The following is an 11,584-nucleotide window of genomic DNA, read 5'->3' on the forward strand; positions in this document are numbered from 1 at the left end:
GAAATCGCCGTCCTCCTTCATCTCTTAGGGTCTTTTTTTCCTGTTACCTTTTTTGCCTGCAAGTTCACTCTGCCTGATTTTAATGGAGGCGTTTCCACATCTCAGTTCTATTACACCCTCTGCTTCGGGCTCTAGTTTCATGTGTTTTGTTTCTAACTGGGATGTGCAGTTAAGGTGTCTTGTAGTGGGACCTGCTGGTAAGTAGACAGGGAAACTCTTCTTGTGTTGAAGCATATTCATTTTACCTTCATTTTTGACGTATCATTTCCCTTCATTAGAGTAGAGGTCCTGGTGCACAGTGTCTTCACCCTACAGCATTTGGAAGCGATTGTCCCTGAGGGACAGAAGTTTCTCGTGGCTTTTTGTGGAAAGACCAGACATGGCTGAGGTGGTTGCTGCCCGAAGGTACTGCCTGGGTTTCCTCTGACTCACGTTCAGATTGTCCCTGACTAAGAATCGTGCTCCACAGTTCAGCTGTGGTCCGTCTCAGATTGATCTTCCTTGTGTGAGATTTCCTGTTGACCTGCCACACTGAACTTTTTGGGTTGTGGGCTGATGGCCCAAGTCGTCTTGGGAAATTGTCGTGTCTGGCATTATTTCTTCAGAGATTGGCGCTGTCTCTTTGTCCTCTCCTTCAAGGAATCTGGTTACATGGAGGCTAGGTGTGGGACTCTGACCCATGAGTCCCCCTTTGGCACTTCTGTTCATTCCTTTGTTTTTGTTTCTCTGAGTATCAGTTTGGATATTTTGTGTAAACCTTTCTTCACATTTCCTATTGCTCTGTTTTCTAGCATCTGGTTAGCTGTCGTCCCATTCCGTGAGTTTTCATTTTCAGATATTCTGTGTTTCTGTTCATTTCTTTCTCTTAGTGGAGGTTGTAATGCCTTCCAGGTTCATTTGCCTGGTGTAATCAAGTCGATGTCAGCCATGATATTAACAGAAGGAAAACCAATTTCATTTTGTAGGTGTGGAGGCCCCACAGCGATAGGACTTAAGAAGTGACCACGGGAGGCTGTTTATGTAGCCTTTTAGATAAAGAATTAATTATTTGAGAAGAATTTATAAGAGTAGGATTTCTCCTTGGTGTACCACATTAATGAAGAAGTAACAAAGTTTGTTTATGCCCCTGCTCAGTCTCAATATCTTCCTTTCTTTGATGATAAGGATGCTCTCCATCCTCCTAAGGTAGGTGGCATCCCTTCCCTGGGAGTTTTGCCTCTTGCTTTGAGGGGAACAAAGTAGGGTCAGAGCATGTCCTCTTGTACTGGGTATTTCTTAAGTCATATTAAACCAAAGTAATCATTATGCAGAGTTTGTGTATTTTGTGAAGGCCTGCCTTGAGCCTTCTTAGTGTCCTCTTCACCTTGCCTGGAATGTTCACACAGTAAAGCTGAGGTGGTAGGTCTCCCTATTTTTCATTGAATTACACTCTTAGTCTTGAACAGAGGTCAGTTAAGTAGTTGTAAGTAATTGTGTCTCATTTTAGGATGCAGTGATGCAGCTGACATCCCAAGTTAGCCCTTCATTGTGGGAGAAGCCGGGTGGGTACTTGATGAGGCATTGCCATGGAAACAAAAGGAAGTAATGGTGAATGATGGGAGCCAATGATAAACCAGTTTCTGAGTGTTGAGGGCGGCCAGTATAGCAGAGCTGTCATATCAGATTTGAAGCATTTACCTTGAGGGCAGGTGGTGGCAAATTGACAGATTTTCCTGGTTTGCAGTTTGATGGTCTTGAGTGCTGGTCCTGAGTGGCCCACAAGGCAACAGGCACCATGACTGTCTATACATGAGCTGTGGTAATTTCTGAGAAGTGTAGACAGAGTTGTCCACCTGTATTGCATGGCATTCAAAACAGGGCAGTTTTAGTTCTTAATGACTGCAAGTCAAGAGGGTGGGAGGGAAACAGGAAATGTTAGTTTGGAAGGATGTAGCCAAATTTTGAGGAATGGGACTAGAAGAATTCAGGGTTTAGTCCAGTTTACAGTTCAGAAACATAACATAAAAGGTAGACAGCAGAAGCAGAACCTGATATTCATTCAGCTGTATTACCAAAACATAATATTCTCTCTCCTTGGTCACCCCCATTTCTATTGGAGACAACCATAGTGAGACCGTGTTTGCCAGTTCGTCTAGTTGCAGTCAGCTTGGCTTGATCATTCTGATGAGTGCAACAAGAATAGAGGTTGACCATGTAGAATTCAAAACACTGTGTGCTGGAACTTTTCATGATGAGTGACTGATTGGACTTCTAAAGCTTGCTCGAGGCTGAGGAGCCAGATCAGATAATTGCCATCAGACGTCGTGTGCCGTACCTAAGGTTTGGGTGGATTTGTCCTTTCTCGTGGGTCCCAGACCATCCTGAGGTTCCTGTGCTTGTCAGGAAGTGACCTTCTGTAGTGACCTGGGAAGACTGCCAGGAAGCCTGTAAGCAAGCTGGGTGCGTGCTCAGTCGCTCTGGCACGTGTGACTCTTTGCAATCCCGTGGACTGTGGCCCACCAGGCTCCTCTGTTCATGGAATTTCCCAGGCAAGAATACTGCAGTGGGTTGTCATTTCCTTCTCCGGGGGATCTTCCTGACTCAGGGCCCAAACACACATCTCCTGCATTGGCAGGTGGATTCTTTTCCGCTGAGCCACCGAGGATGCCTCATGATCATCTCTAGTTCCATCCATCTCTATTGCTGAAGATGGCATTATTTAGTTCTTTTATTGGCTGAGTAATATTGCATCATCTTTTTCGCCTCTTCCTTTGTCAGTGGACATTCAGGCTGCTTCCATGTCTTAGCTGTTGTAAATAGTGCAGCAGTGAACATTAGGGTACATGTGTCTCTTTGACTTATGGGATGTCCCAGATCTATGCCCAGAAAGGGGATTGCAGGATGACATGCAGGTGTGATTTTCATTTTTTAAGGAACCTCCATTCTGTTCTCCCGAGTGGCTGCATCAGTTTACATTCCCATCAACAGTGTAGGAGGCTTCCATTTTCTCCACACCCTCCCCAGCATGTATTCTTTGGAGATTTTTGTATGATGGCCCTTCTGACGAGTGTCTCGTGATATTTCTTCAGTAGAGTTTTGGTTTCCATTTCTCTAATAATTAGTGATGTTGAACATCTTTCATGTGCCTTTTGGCCACCTTTATTTTATTTTATTTTTTTTTGGTAAATACCTATGTGGGTCTTCAGCCCATTTTTCATTTTTTAATATCCATATTATGATGTTGATTCTGTTTGTACATTTTGGAAATTAACCCCTTGTCTGTCTCATTGTTTGCAAATGTTTTCTCCCATTCTCTAGATTGTCTTTTCATTTTGCTTATGGCTTTATTTGCCGCACGAAAGCTTTTAAGTTTAATATGGCTTGGTTTGTTTAATTTTGTTTTTATTTCCATTAGTGTAGTAGACAGATCCACAAGGTATCGCTGTGATTGATGTCAAAAGTGTCCTGCCTATGTTTTCTTCTGGAAGTCTTATCAAGTCTGGTCTCATATCTAGGTCATGAATACCTTTAGGTCATGAATATACTTATTTGTGTAGACAGTATGAGAGAATGTTCTAACTCCATTCTTTTACGTGTAACTGTCCCGTTTGCCCAGCAGCGCTTAGGAAGAGACTGTCTTTTCTCCATTTTATATTCTTGCCTCTTTCACTGTACATTAATTTACCGTAGGTGCATGGCTTTATTTCGGGATTTTTATCCTTTTCCACTTATCTGTATTTCTCTTTCTCTGTCAGTGCGTTACTCTTTCTGAGGACTGTAGCTTTGAAGTATGGCCACAGTCAGGGAGTGTGGGAAGTCTGGGAGTATGATTCCTCCAGCTCCACTATTCTTTCTGAAGATTGATTTGGCTGTTCCAGAACTTTTGTAGTTCCATGCAGATTTCAAACATTTTTTGTTCTAGTTCTCTGAGAAATACCATTAGTAATTTTCTAGGGAGTGTATTGGGTACGTAGATGGTCCTGGGTATGAGAGTCAATTTGACAATATTGATTCCTCCAAAGCAAGAACATGGTCATATCTTTCCCTCTGTTTGTGTCATCTTTGATTTCTTCCATCAGGGTCTAACAGTTTTCGAAGTAGAGGTCTTTTGTCTCCTTAGGTACGTTTATTCCTAGGATTTTCATTCTCATTTTTCTCACTGTTATGTTATTATTTATTTTTGACTGTACAGCGTCTTAGTTCCTGTGTGGACGTTTCTCTAGTTGGATCAAGCGGGGCTACTGTCTAGTTGTGGTGCATGAGCTTCCCATTACAGTGGCATCTCTTCTTACAGAGCACGGGCTCTTGGTCTGGCGGAGTTCAGTAGTTGCCGCTCCTGGTCTCTAGAGCACAGGTTCAGTAATTGTGGCACACACAGACTTAGCTGTTCTGCGGCATGTGGGATCCTCCTGTTCGTGGGATTCATCCGGTGTCTGCTGCATAGGCAGGTGGACCGTTTACTCCGTAAGCCACCAGGGATGCCCTGGTGTGTCTTGTCTTTTTTTTTTTTTTTTAATTTTGTTTTATTAAAGGATAATTGCTTTACAGAATTTTGTTGTTTTCTGTCAAACCTCAACATGAATCAGCCATCGGTATACATAGATTCCCTCCCTTTTGAACCTCCCTCCCATCTCCCTCCCCATCCTACCCCTCTAGGTTGATACAGAGCCCCTGTTTGAGTTTCCTGAGCCATAGACCAAGTTCCTGGTGGTTGTAAGGTGATGTAAGTTTTTTTTCTTTTTTTTATATATGGTGATGTAAGTTTCCATGTTACCCTTTCCGTACATCTCACCCTCTTCTCTCCCGATGTCCATAAGCCTATTATTCTCTATGTCTGTTTCTCCATTGCTGCCCTGTAAAAAAGTCTTCAGTACCATTTCTCTAGATTCTGTGTATGTGTGTTAGGACACGATATTTATCTTTCTCTTTCTGACTCCCTTCACTCTGTATAATAGGTTCTAGGTTCATCCACCTCATGAGAACTGACTCCAGTGTGTTCCTTTTAATGTCTGGATAATATTCCATTGTGTATGTGTACCACAACTGCTTTATCCATTCATCTGTCGAGGGACATCTAGGTTGCTTCCGTGTCTAGCTATTGTAAATAGTGCTGCAGTGAACAATGGGTCCATGTGTCTCTTTCAATTTTGGTTTCCTCAGGGTTCACGCCTAGGGGTGGGATTGCTGGGTCATTTAGTGGCTTCATTCGTAGTTTTGTAAAGAATCTCCATGCCGTCTTTCATAGTGGCTGTATCAGTTTACATTCCCCCAACAGTGCAAGAGCATTCCCTTTTCTCCACACCCTCTCCAGCATTTATTGTTTGTCGACTTTTTGATGATGGCCATTCTGAGTGGTGTGGGGTGATCTCTCAATGTAGTTTTGATTTGCATTTCTCTAATAATGTGAGATGTTGAGCATTTTTTCATGTGTTTGTTCGCCACCTGTACGTCCTCTTTGGAGAAATGTCTGTTTAGGTCTTTTTCCTACTCTTTGCTTGGGTTGTTGTTTTTCTGGTATTGAGTTGTATGGGCTGCTTGTATATTTTGGAAATGAATCCTTTTCCAGTTGTTTCATTTGCTGTTATTTTCTTTCCATTCTGAGGGTTGTCTTTTCACCTTGCTTATAGTTTCCTTTGCTGTGCAAAAGGTTTTAAGTTTACTCAGGTTCCACTTGTTTACTTTTGTTTTTATATCTGTTACTCTAGAAGGTGGGTCATAGAGGATCTTGCTTTGGCTTATGTCATCGAGTGTTGTGCCTATGTTTTCCTCTAAGAGTTTTATAGCTTCTTGTCTTCCATTTAGGTCTTTAATCCATTTTGAGTTTATTTTTGTGTATGGTGTTAGGAAGTGTGCTAATTTCATTCTTTTACATGTAGCTGTCCAGTTTTCCCAGCACCATTTATTGAAGAGGCTGTTGGGGCCTCATTCTATTTTCTTGCTTCTTTGTCAAAAAATAAGGTACCCATAGGTGCCTGGGTTTATTTTCTGGGCTTTCTAGCTTGTTCCATTGGTCTATATTTCTGTTTTTGTGCCAGTACTGTACTGTCTTGATGACTGTGGCTTTGTAGTATAATCTGAAGTCGGGAAGATGGATTCCTCCAGCTTCATTCTTCTTTCTCAAGACTGCTTTTGCAACTCGGGGTCTTTTGTGTTCCCATATGAATGGTGACATTTTTTGTTCTAGTTCTGTGAAAAAGTGCCATTGGTAATTTGGTAGGGATTACATTGAATGTGTAGTTTGTGTTTCACAGTACAGTCATTTTCACAGCATTGATTCTTCCCCCCCGGGAACATGGACTATCTCTCTATCTGTTTATGTCATCTTTGATTTCTGTCATCAGTGTCATAACTTTCAGTATAGAGTTTTTGGTCTCTTTAGGTAAGTTTATTCCAAGATACTTAATTCTTTTTGTTGCAGTGGTGAATGGGATTGATTCCTTAATTTCTCTTTCTGAGTTTTTCATTGGTAGTATATAGAAATGCAAGTGATTTCTGTGTACTGATTTTGTATCCTGCAACTTTACTAAATTCACTGATTAGTTCTAGTAATTTTCTGATACTATCTTTAGGGTTTTCTTTGTACAGTATTATGTCATATGCAGACAGTGAGAGCTTTACTTCTTTTTTCCCTATCTGGATTCCTTTTATTTTTTTTCCCTTCTCTGATGAGCCCTTAATCATTATGTAGTGTCCTTCCTTATCTCTTGTAATCTTCTTTATTTTAATGTCTATTTTGTCTGATATGAGGATTGCTACTCCAGCTTTTTTTGCTTCCCATTTGCATGGAATATAGTTTTCCATCCTGTCACTTTCAGTCTATATGTGTCTTTAGGTCTGAAGTGGGTTTGTTGAAGACCGCATATATGTGGGTTTTGTTTTTGTACCCATTCAGCCAGTCTGTATCTTTTAGTCTATTTACATCTAAAGTAATTATTGATATATGTGTTCCTATTGCCATTTCCTTAATTGTTTGGGGCTTTGTAGGTCTTCTTTCTTCTCTTGCATTTCTTGGCTATATAAGTCCCTTTAATGTGTGTTGTAAAGCTGGTTTGGTGGTACTGAATTCTCTTAAGAAATGAGATCCTTGCTGGGTTCAGTAATCTTGGTTGTAGATTTTTTTCCTTTCAGTACTTTAAGTAGATCCTGCCCTTCCCTTCTGGCCTGCAGAGTTTCTGCTGAAAGATCAGCTGTTAAGCATATGGGGTTTCCCTTGTATGTTACTTGTTGCTTCTCCCTTGCTGCATTTTCTATTCTTTGTTTGTGTTTAGTCTTTGTTAGTTTGATTAGGATGTGTCGTGGCCTGTTTCTCCTTGGGTTTATCCTGTATGGGACTCTGTGCCTCTTGGACTTGATTGACTATTTCGTTTTCCTTGTTGGGAAAATTTTCAACTATAATCTCTTCCAAACTTTTGTCATACTTTCTTTTTCTCTTCTTCTTATGGGACCCCTATAATTCGAATGCTGGTGAGTTGGATACTGTTTCAGAGGTCTCTGAGACTGTCCTCAGTTGTTTTCCTTCTTTTTACTTTCTTCTGCTCTTCAGAAGTTATTTCCACCATTTTATCTTCCAGCTCACGGATTCATTCTCCTGCTTCAGATATTCTGCTCTTGACTCCTTCTATTTGTCTCTCTATGTTTATTCTTTAATTCTTCTAGGTCTTTATTGATTGAATCTTGCATTTTCTCCATTGTGTCTTCAAGGTTTTTGATCATCTTTACTATCATTATTTGGTGTTCTTTTTCAGGTAGCTTGCCTGTTTCTTCTTCATTTATTTGGACTTCTGTGTTTCTAGTTTGTTCTTTCATTTGTGTAGTATTTCTTTGCCTTTTCATCAGTTTTTTTAGACTTATTGTATCTGAGGTCTCCTTTTCCCAGGCTTCAAGGTTGAATTCTTTCTTCCTTTTGTCTTCTGCCCTCCTAAGGTTGGTCCAGTGGTTTGTGTAAGCTTTTATTAGCGTGAGATTTGTGCTGAGTTTTTGTTTGTTTGTTTTACCTCTGATGTGCAAGGCTGAGTGAGTTGGTAATCCTGTGTGCTGATGATTGAGTTTGTATTTTTCTTTTGTTTGTTGTTTAGATGAGACGTCCTGTTCAGGGTGCTACTGGTGGTTGGGTGATGCTGGGTCTTGTATTCAAGTGGTTTCCTTTGTGTGACTTCTCACTATTTGATACTCCCTATGGTTAGTTCTCTGGTAGTCTAGGGTCTTGGAGTCAATGCTCCCACTCCAAAGGCTCAGGGCTTGATCTCTGATCAGGAAGAACGATTCCCAAGCGGTTTGTTATGGCACTCAGTGAGATTAAAACAAATATCCCAAAACAAGAAACCAAAGCTGAAGCCCAGACAAAAGGGGTTTTGGGTTACAAAGTCAGGCAAATAAGGATTAAAATAATGGAATGTACACATATACATATACACCCTTGAGAAAAGTCAAAATAGTCCAACAAGAATAAAGTACAGTAGATTGAACCGGCAAACAAAGGAAATAAAAATTTATATTTACCAGTTAAGAACAAAACTAATGAAAGCACGAACTGAAAAACAACACCAAAGCAAGGTGCCAAGTGGGGAATAAAGCAATGGAAATAAAACTAACAAATATGTTGAGAGGAAAGGAAAGAAAGAAAGAATAGCTGTGCAAAGTTAAATAGAGGTGGATGAAGAAGATTTATATACATTAAATATTAACTTCAAGGGGAACAGAATAGTAGGAAAGTCAATGAAAGGAATACATATAGAAAATTTATGGTAGATTTAAAAAAATTAAAATTTAAAATTATAAAAAGGAGAAAAGAAAAAAATCACAGAAGAAAGGAAAAAGGAAATCTCCACAGAACTGCAAAAGCCCAACATAGAGGCAGAGATTTATAACAAGAATAAAGATGTGACTGAGTATACACATATACACATATACCCATAAATAAAATCAAAACAGTCCAACAAATATAAAGTGCAATAGATTGACCTTGCGAACAAAGGAAACCAAAAATTATATCTACCAGAACAAAATTAACTAAAGCACAATCTGGAAAGCAAAACTAAAGCAAGGTGCCAATTTGGGAATAAAGCTATGAAAATAAAGCTAGCAAATATGTTGAGACGAAAGGAAAGAAAGAAAAAATAGATGTGTAAAGGTAAGCAGAGGTAGATGAAGAAGATTCAGATACATGAGAGATGAAGTGCAAGGGGAAAAAGAACAGTAGGAAAAGTGAAGGACTAAATGAAGAAAAATAATAATAGGTTTAAACATTAAAATTAAAAAAAGAGGTAAAAAGTAGAAAGGTGGAAAACTTCACAGAATTGCAAAAGCCCAATGTTGAAGCAGAGGTTTATTTGAAAAAATCTCAACAGGTAAATTAGATATGGTGCCAATACAATCAACAACTATAATTGGGGGGGGGGGGGGGAGGGGTTGGCGGGGAAGAAAAGAAAAAATGAGGAAAAACCCAAAAGAATCTACAGAAGAAGTCAAATATAAGAATCATAAATGTTTTTCTTGAGTCACTGCTGTCAGAGTCCTGTCCCTCACTGGGAGTCACAGTCCACCTCACCTCCCTAGGATGCCCTCCAACACTTCGCTGGTCTCTGGACCTGCTGTGGGGGCATCTCATATTCTAACCTGGTCCTACTCCTGTGTGTTGTTCTCTTCAATGTCCATAGCTAGCAGAACTAGTGCATTTTAACTTGTGGGAGCTCTCAGTGTCCTTTTATACATACCATAGACACAGAATCTGCCTCGTTGGTCCTGTGGGTTTAATCTGCAAGCTTGTAAGGCTGGTGGGAAGGTTTTGGGTCTTCTTCCTTTGCCACACTGCCCCTGGGTTTCAATTGTGGTTTTATTTCCACCTCTGCATGTTGGTTGTCCATTGGGGTTTGCTCCTGAGGCTGCCCTGGAGGACTTGGGTTTGCCCCTGTGAGGTCCAGGTGTGGAGGTGGTGCAACTGCTTGGGTCACAGGGCTTCTGGCAGCACCAGGTACTCAGGGGAGTTGGCGGCTAGGGCAGCAGAAAATGTAGTGCCCTGGAAGGGTATGGCAAGCAGTATTAGTCCATACGCTCCAGTATTCTTGCCCAGAGAACCCTCTTCCCTGACGGAGAAGCCTGGCAGGCCACAGTCTACAGGATGGCAAAGAGTTGAACACTACCGCAGTGCCCCTGTGTGCGTAGACGCAAGACTTTTTGTGCCTGCGGCAGCTCTGCCCCAATGACAGTTAACCGTGAAGATGGCACACCTGCGTGGCGTGCAATGACCCTGGAAGCGCCAAGTGTGCAGGGACATGGACTGCCTCTGCTGCAGCAGTTATGGCCTTATCAGAGTCTTTTTGTAGCTAGTGATCAGAAGGCCTCTTTGGCCAGTCTTTGTCCGTAGCTCTGCCCATTCAGGCACTTAGAGGGCTCCCTTGTCTGGGGTCCATCTCTGTTGTTTGGTGCATCAGGCACATAGAAGGGCCCGCGTGGCAGGGGTCCTACTCTGTAGATCGGCAGATTAGGCACGTAGAGAGACACCCTGGGTGGGGTCCTACTCTGTGGTTCAGTGCGTCAGGCATTTGATGGGCCAGTCTCTCTATTGTTCAGCTGCCCGTGCTGGTGCGTGGAGAGAGAGAGGCTATGGTGATGGCTTCATCCGCTACATGTGACTCAGCAGTATTGCCTTGCTTCCATGGCTGCCTGGCTTTCTTCCACAGGCATTTCCCACCACAATCTCCCCCCTCACATCCCCTCGCTGTGTCTTGCACAGTCAACAGTAGGCCTTGCCCTGGGGTTGCTCCACAATCCCTAAGCTCCAGCTCCCAGCCGACGTGCCTTCCAGGGGACCTGTGTCTGTGTCAGGAGTATGTATGGCTGTGGAAAGGACTGTCTGGTTCTCATTCCATTTCGGCGGCCACATATCAGCTGTTTCACTCTCAACCTTAAATGTTTCTGCTCTGACTCAGACATTTCCCCAGTGTTGGGATCAGACCCCTGCTTCAGTTTCCCCACTGGCTGAGGGCCGGTCCAGTCCTGCTCTTAGTCCTGTTTATCCCTCTAGTTCCTTTGTCCTACTGAGTTTTCCATGGCTTTGTATATTCTGTTCCACTGGTCGGGCGCTCCTGTCTGCTCTCAGCTGGTGTTCTGGACGCATTTCTGTGTCTAAAGGGCATTTCTGTGTCTAAAGGTGTATTCCTGATGTATCCGTGGAGAGAGACATACTCCACGGCCACCTACTCCTCCACCATCTTGTTCTCTCCCTCGCTGTCCTGATGAGATGGTGGATAGGACAGTCTCCTCGGTTTCTCTATCTGAGGCTGCTCTTCGGGAGCACTTGGGGTGGTTCTGGGTCTGAGCTGCTCTCGAGACTGGCAGTGGGAGCACAGGTGGCCTGAGGGAAGGGACAGATGTAAGAAGAGCAGACAGCACCGGGTGGGAAGGGGTCTGGACATGGAGAGGGTGGTACCACGTGGGAGGCTGACTGGCTGGGCAGAGCAGCAGCCCCTGCAGGACGCTGGCTCTGACCCCCTCCTCGGTCTTGGTCCCCTGCACCCGGTGCTTCGGCCCGAGTTCACCTCGAGTGGGAGGACCTTTGGCCATAAGCAGGTTGAGGCCCAGCCATCCCTGAGAGAGGACACGTGAC

Source organism: Dama dama, chromosome 21, assembly GCF_033118175.1.
Source record: "Dama dama isolate Ldn47 chromosome 21, ASM3311817v1, whole genome shotgun sequence".
Lineage (NCBI taxonomy): Eukaryota > Metazoa > Chordata > Mammalia > Artiodactyla > Cervidae > Dama > Dama dama.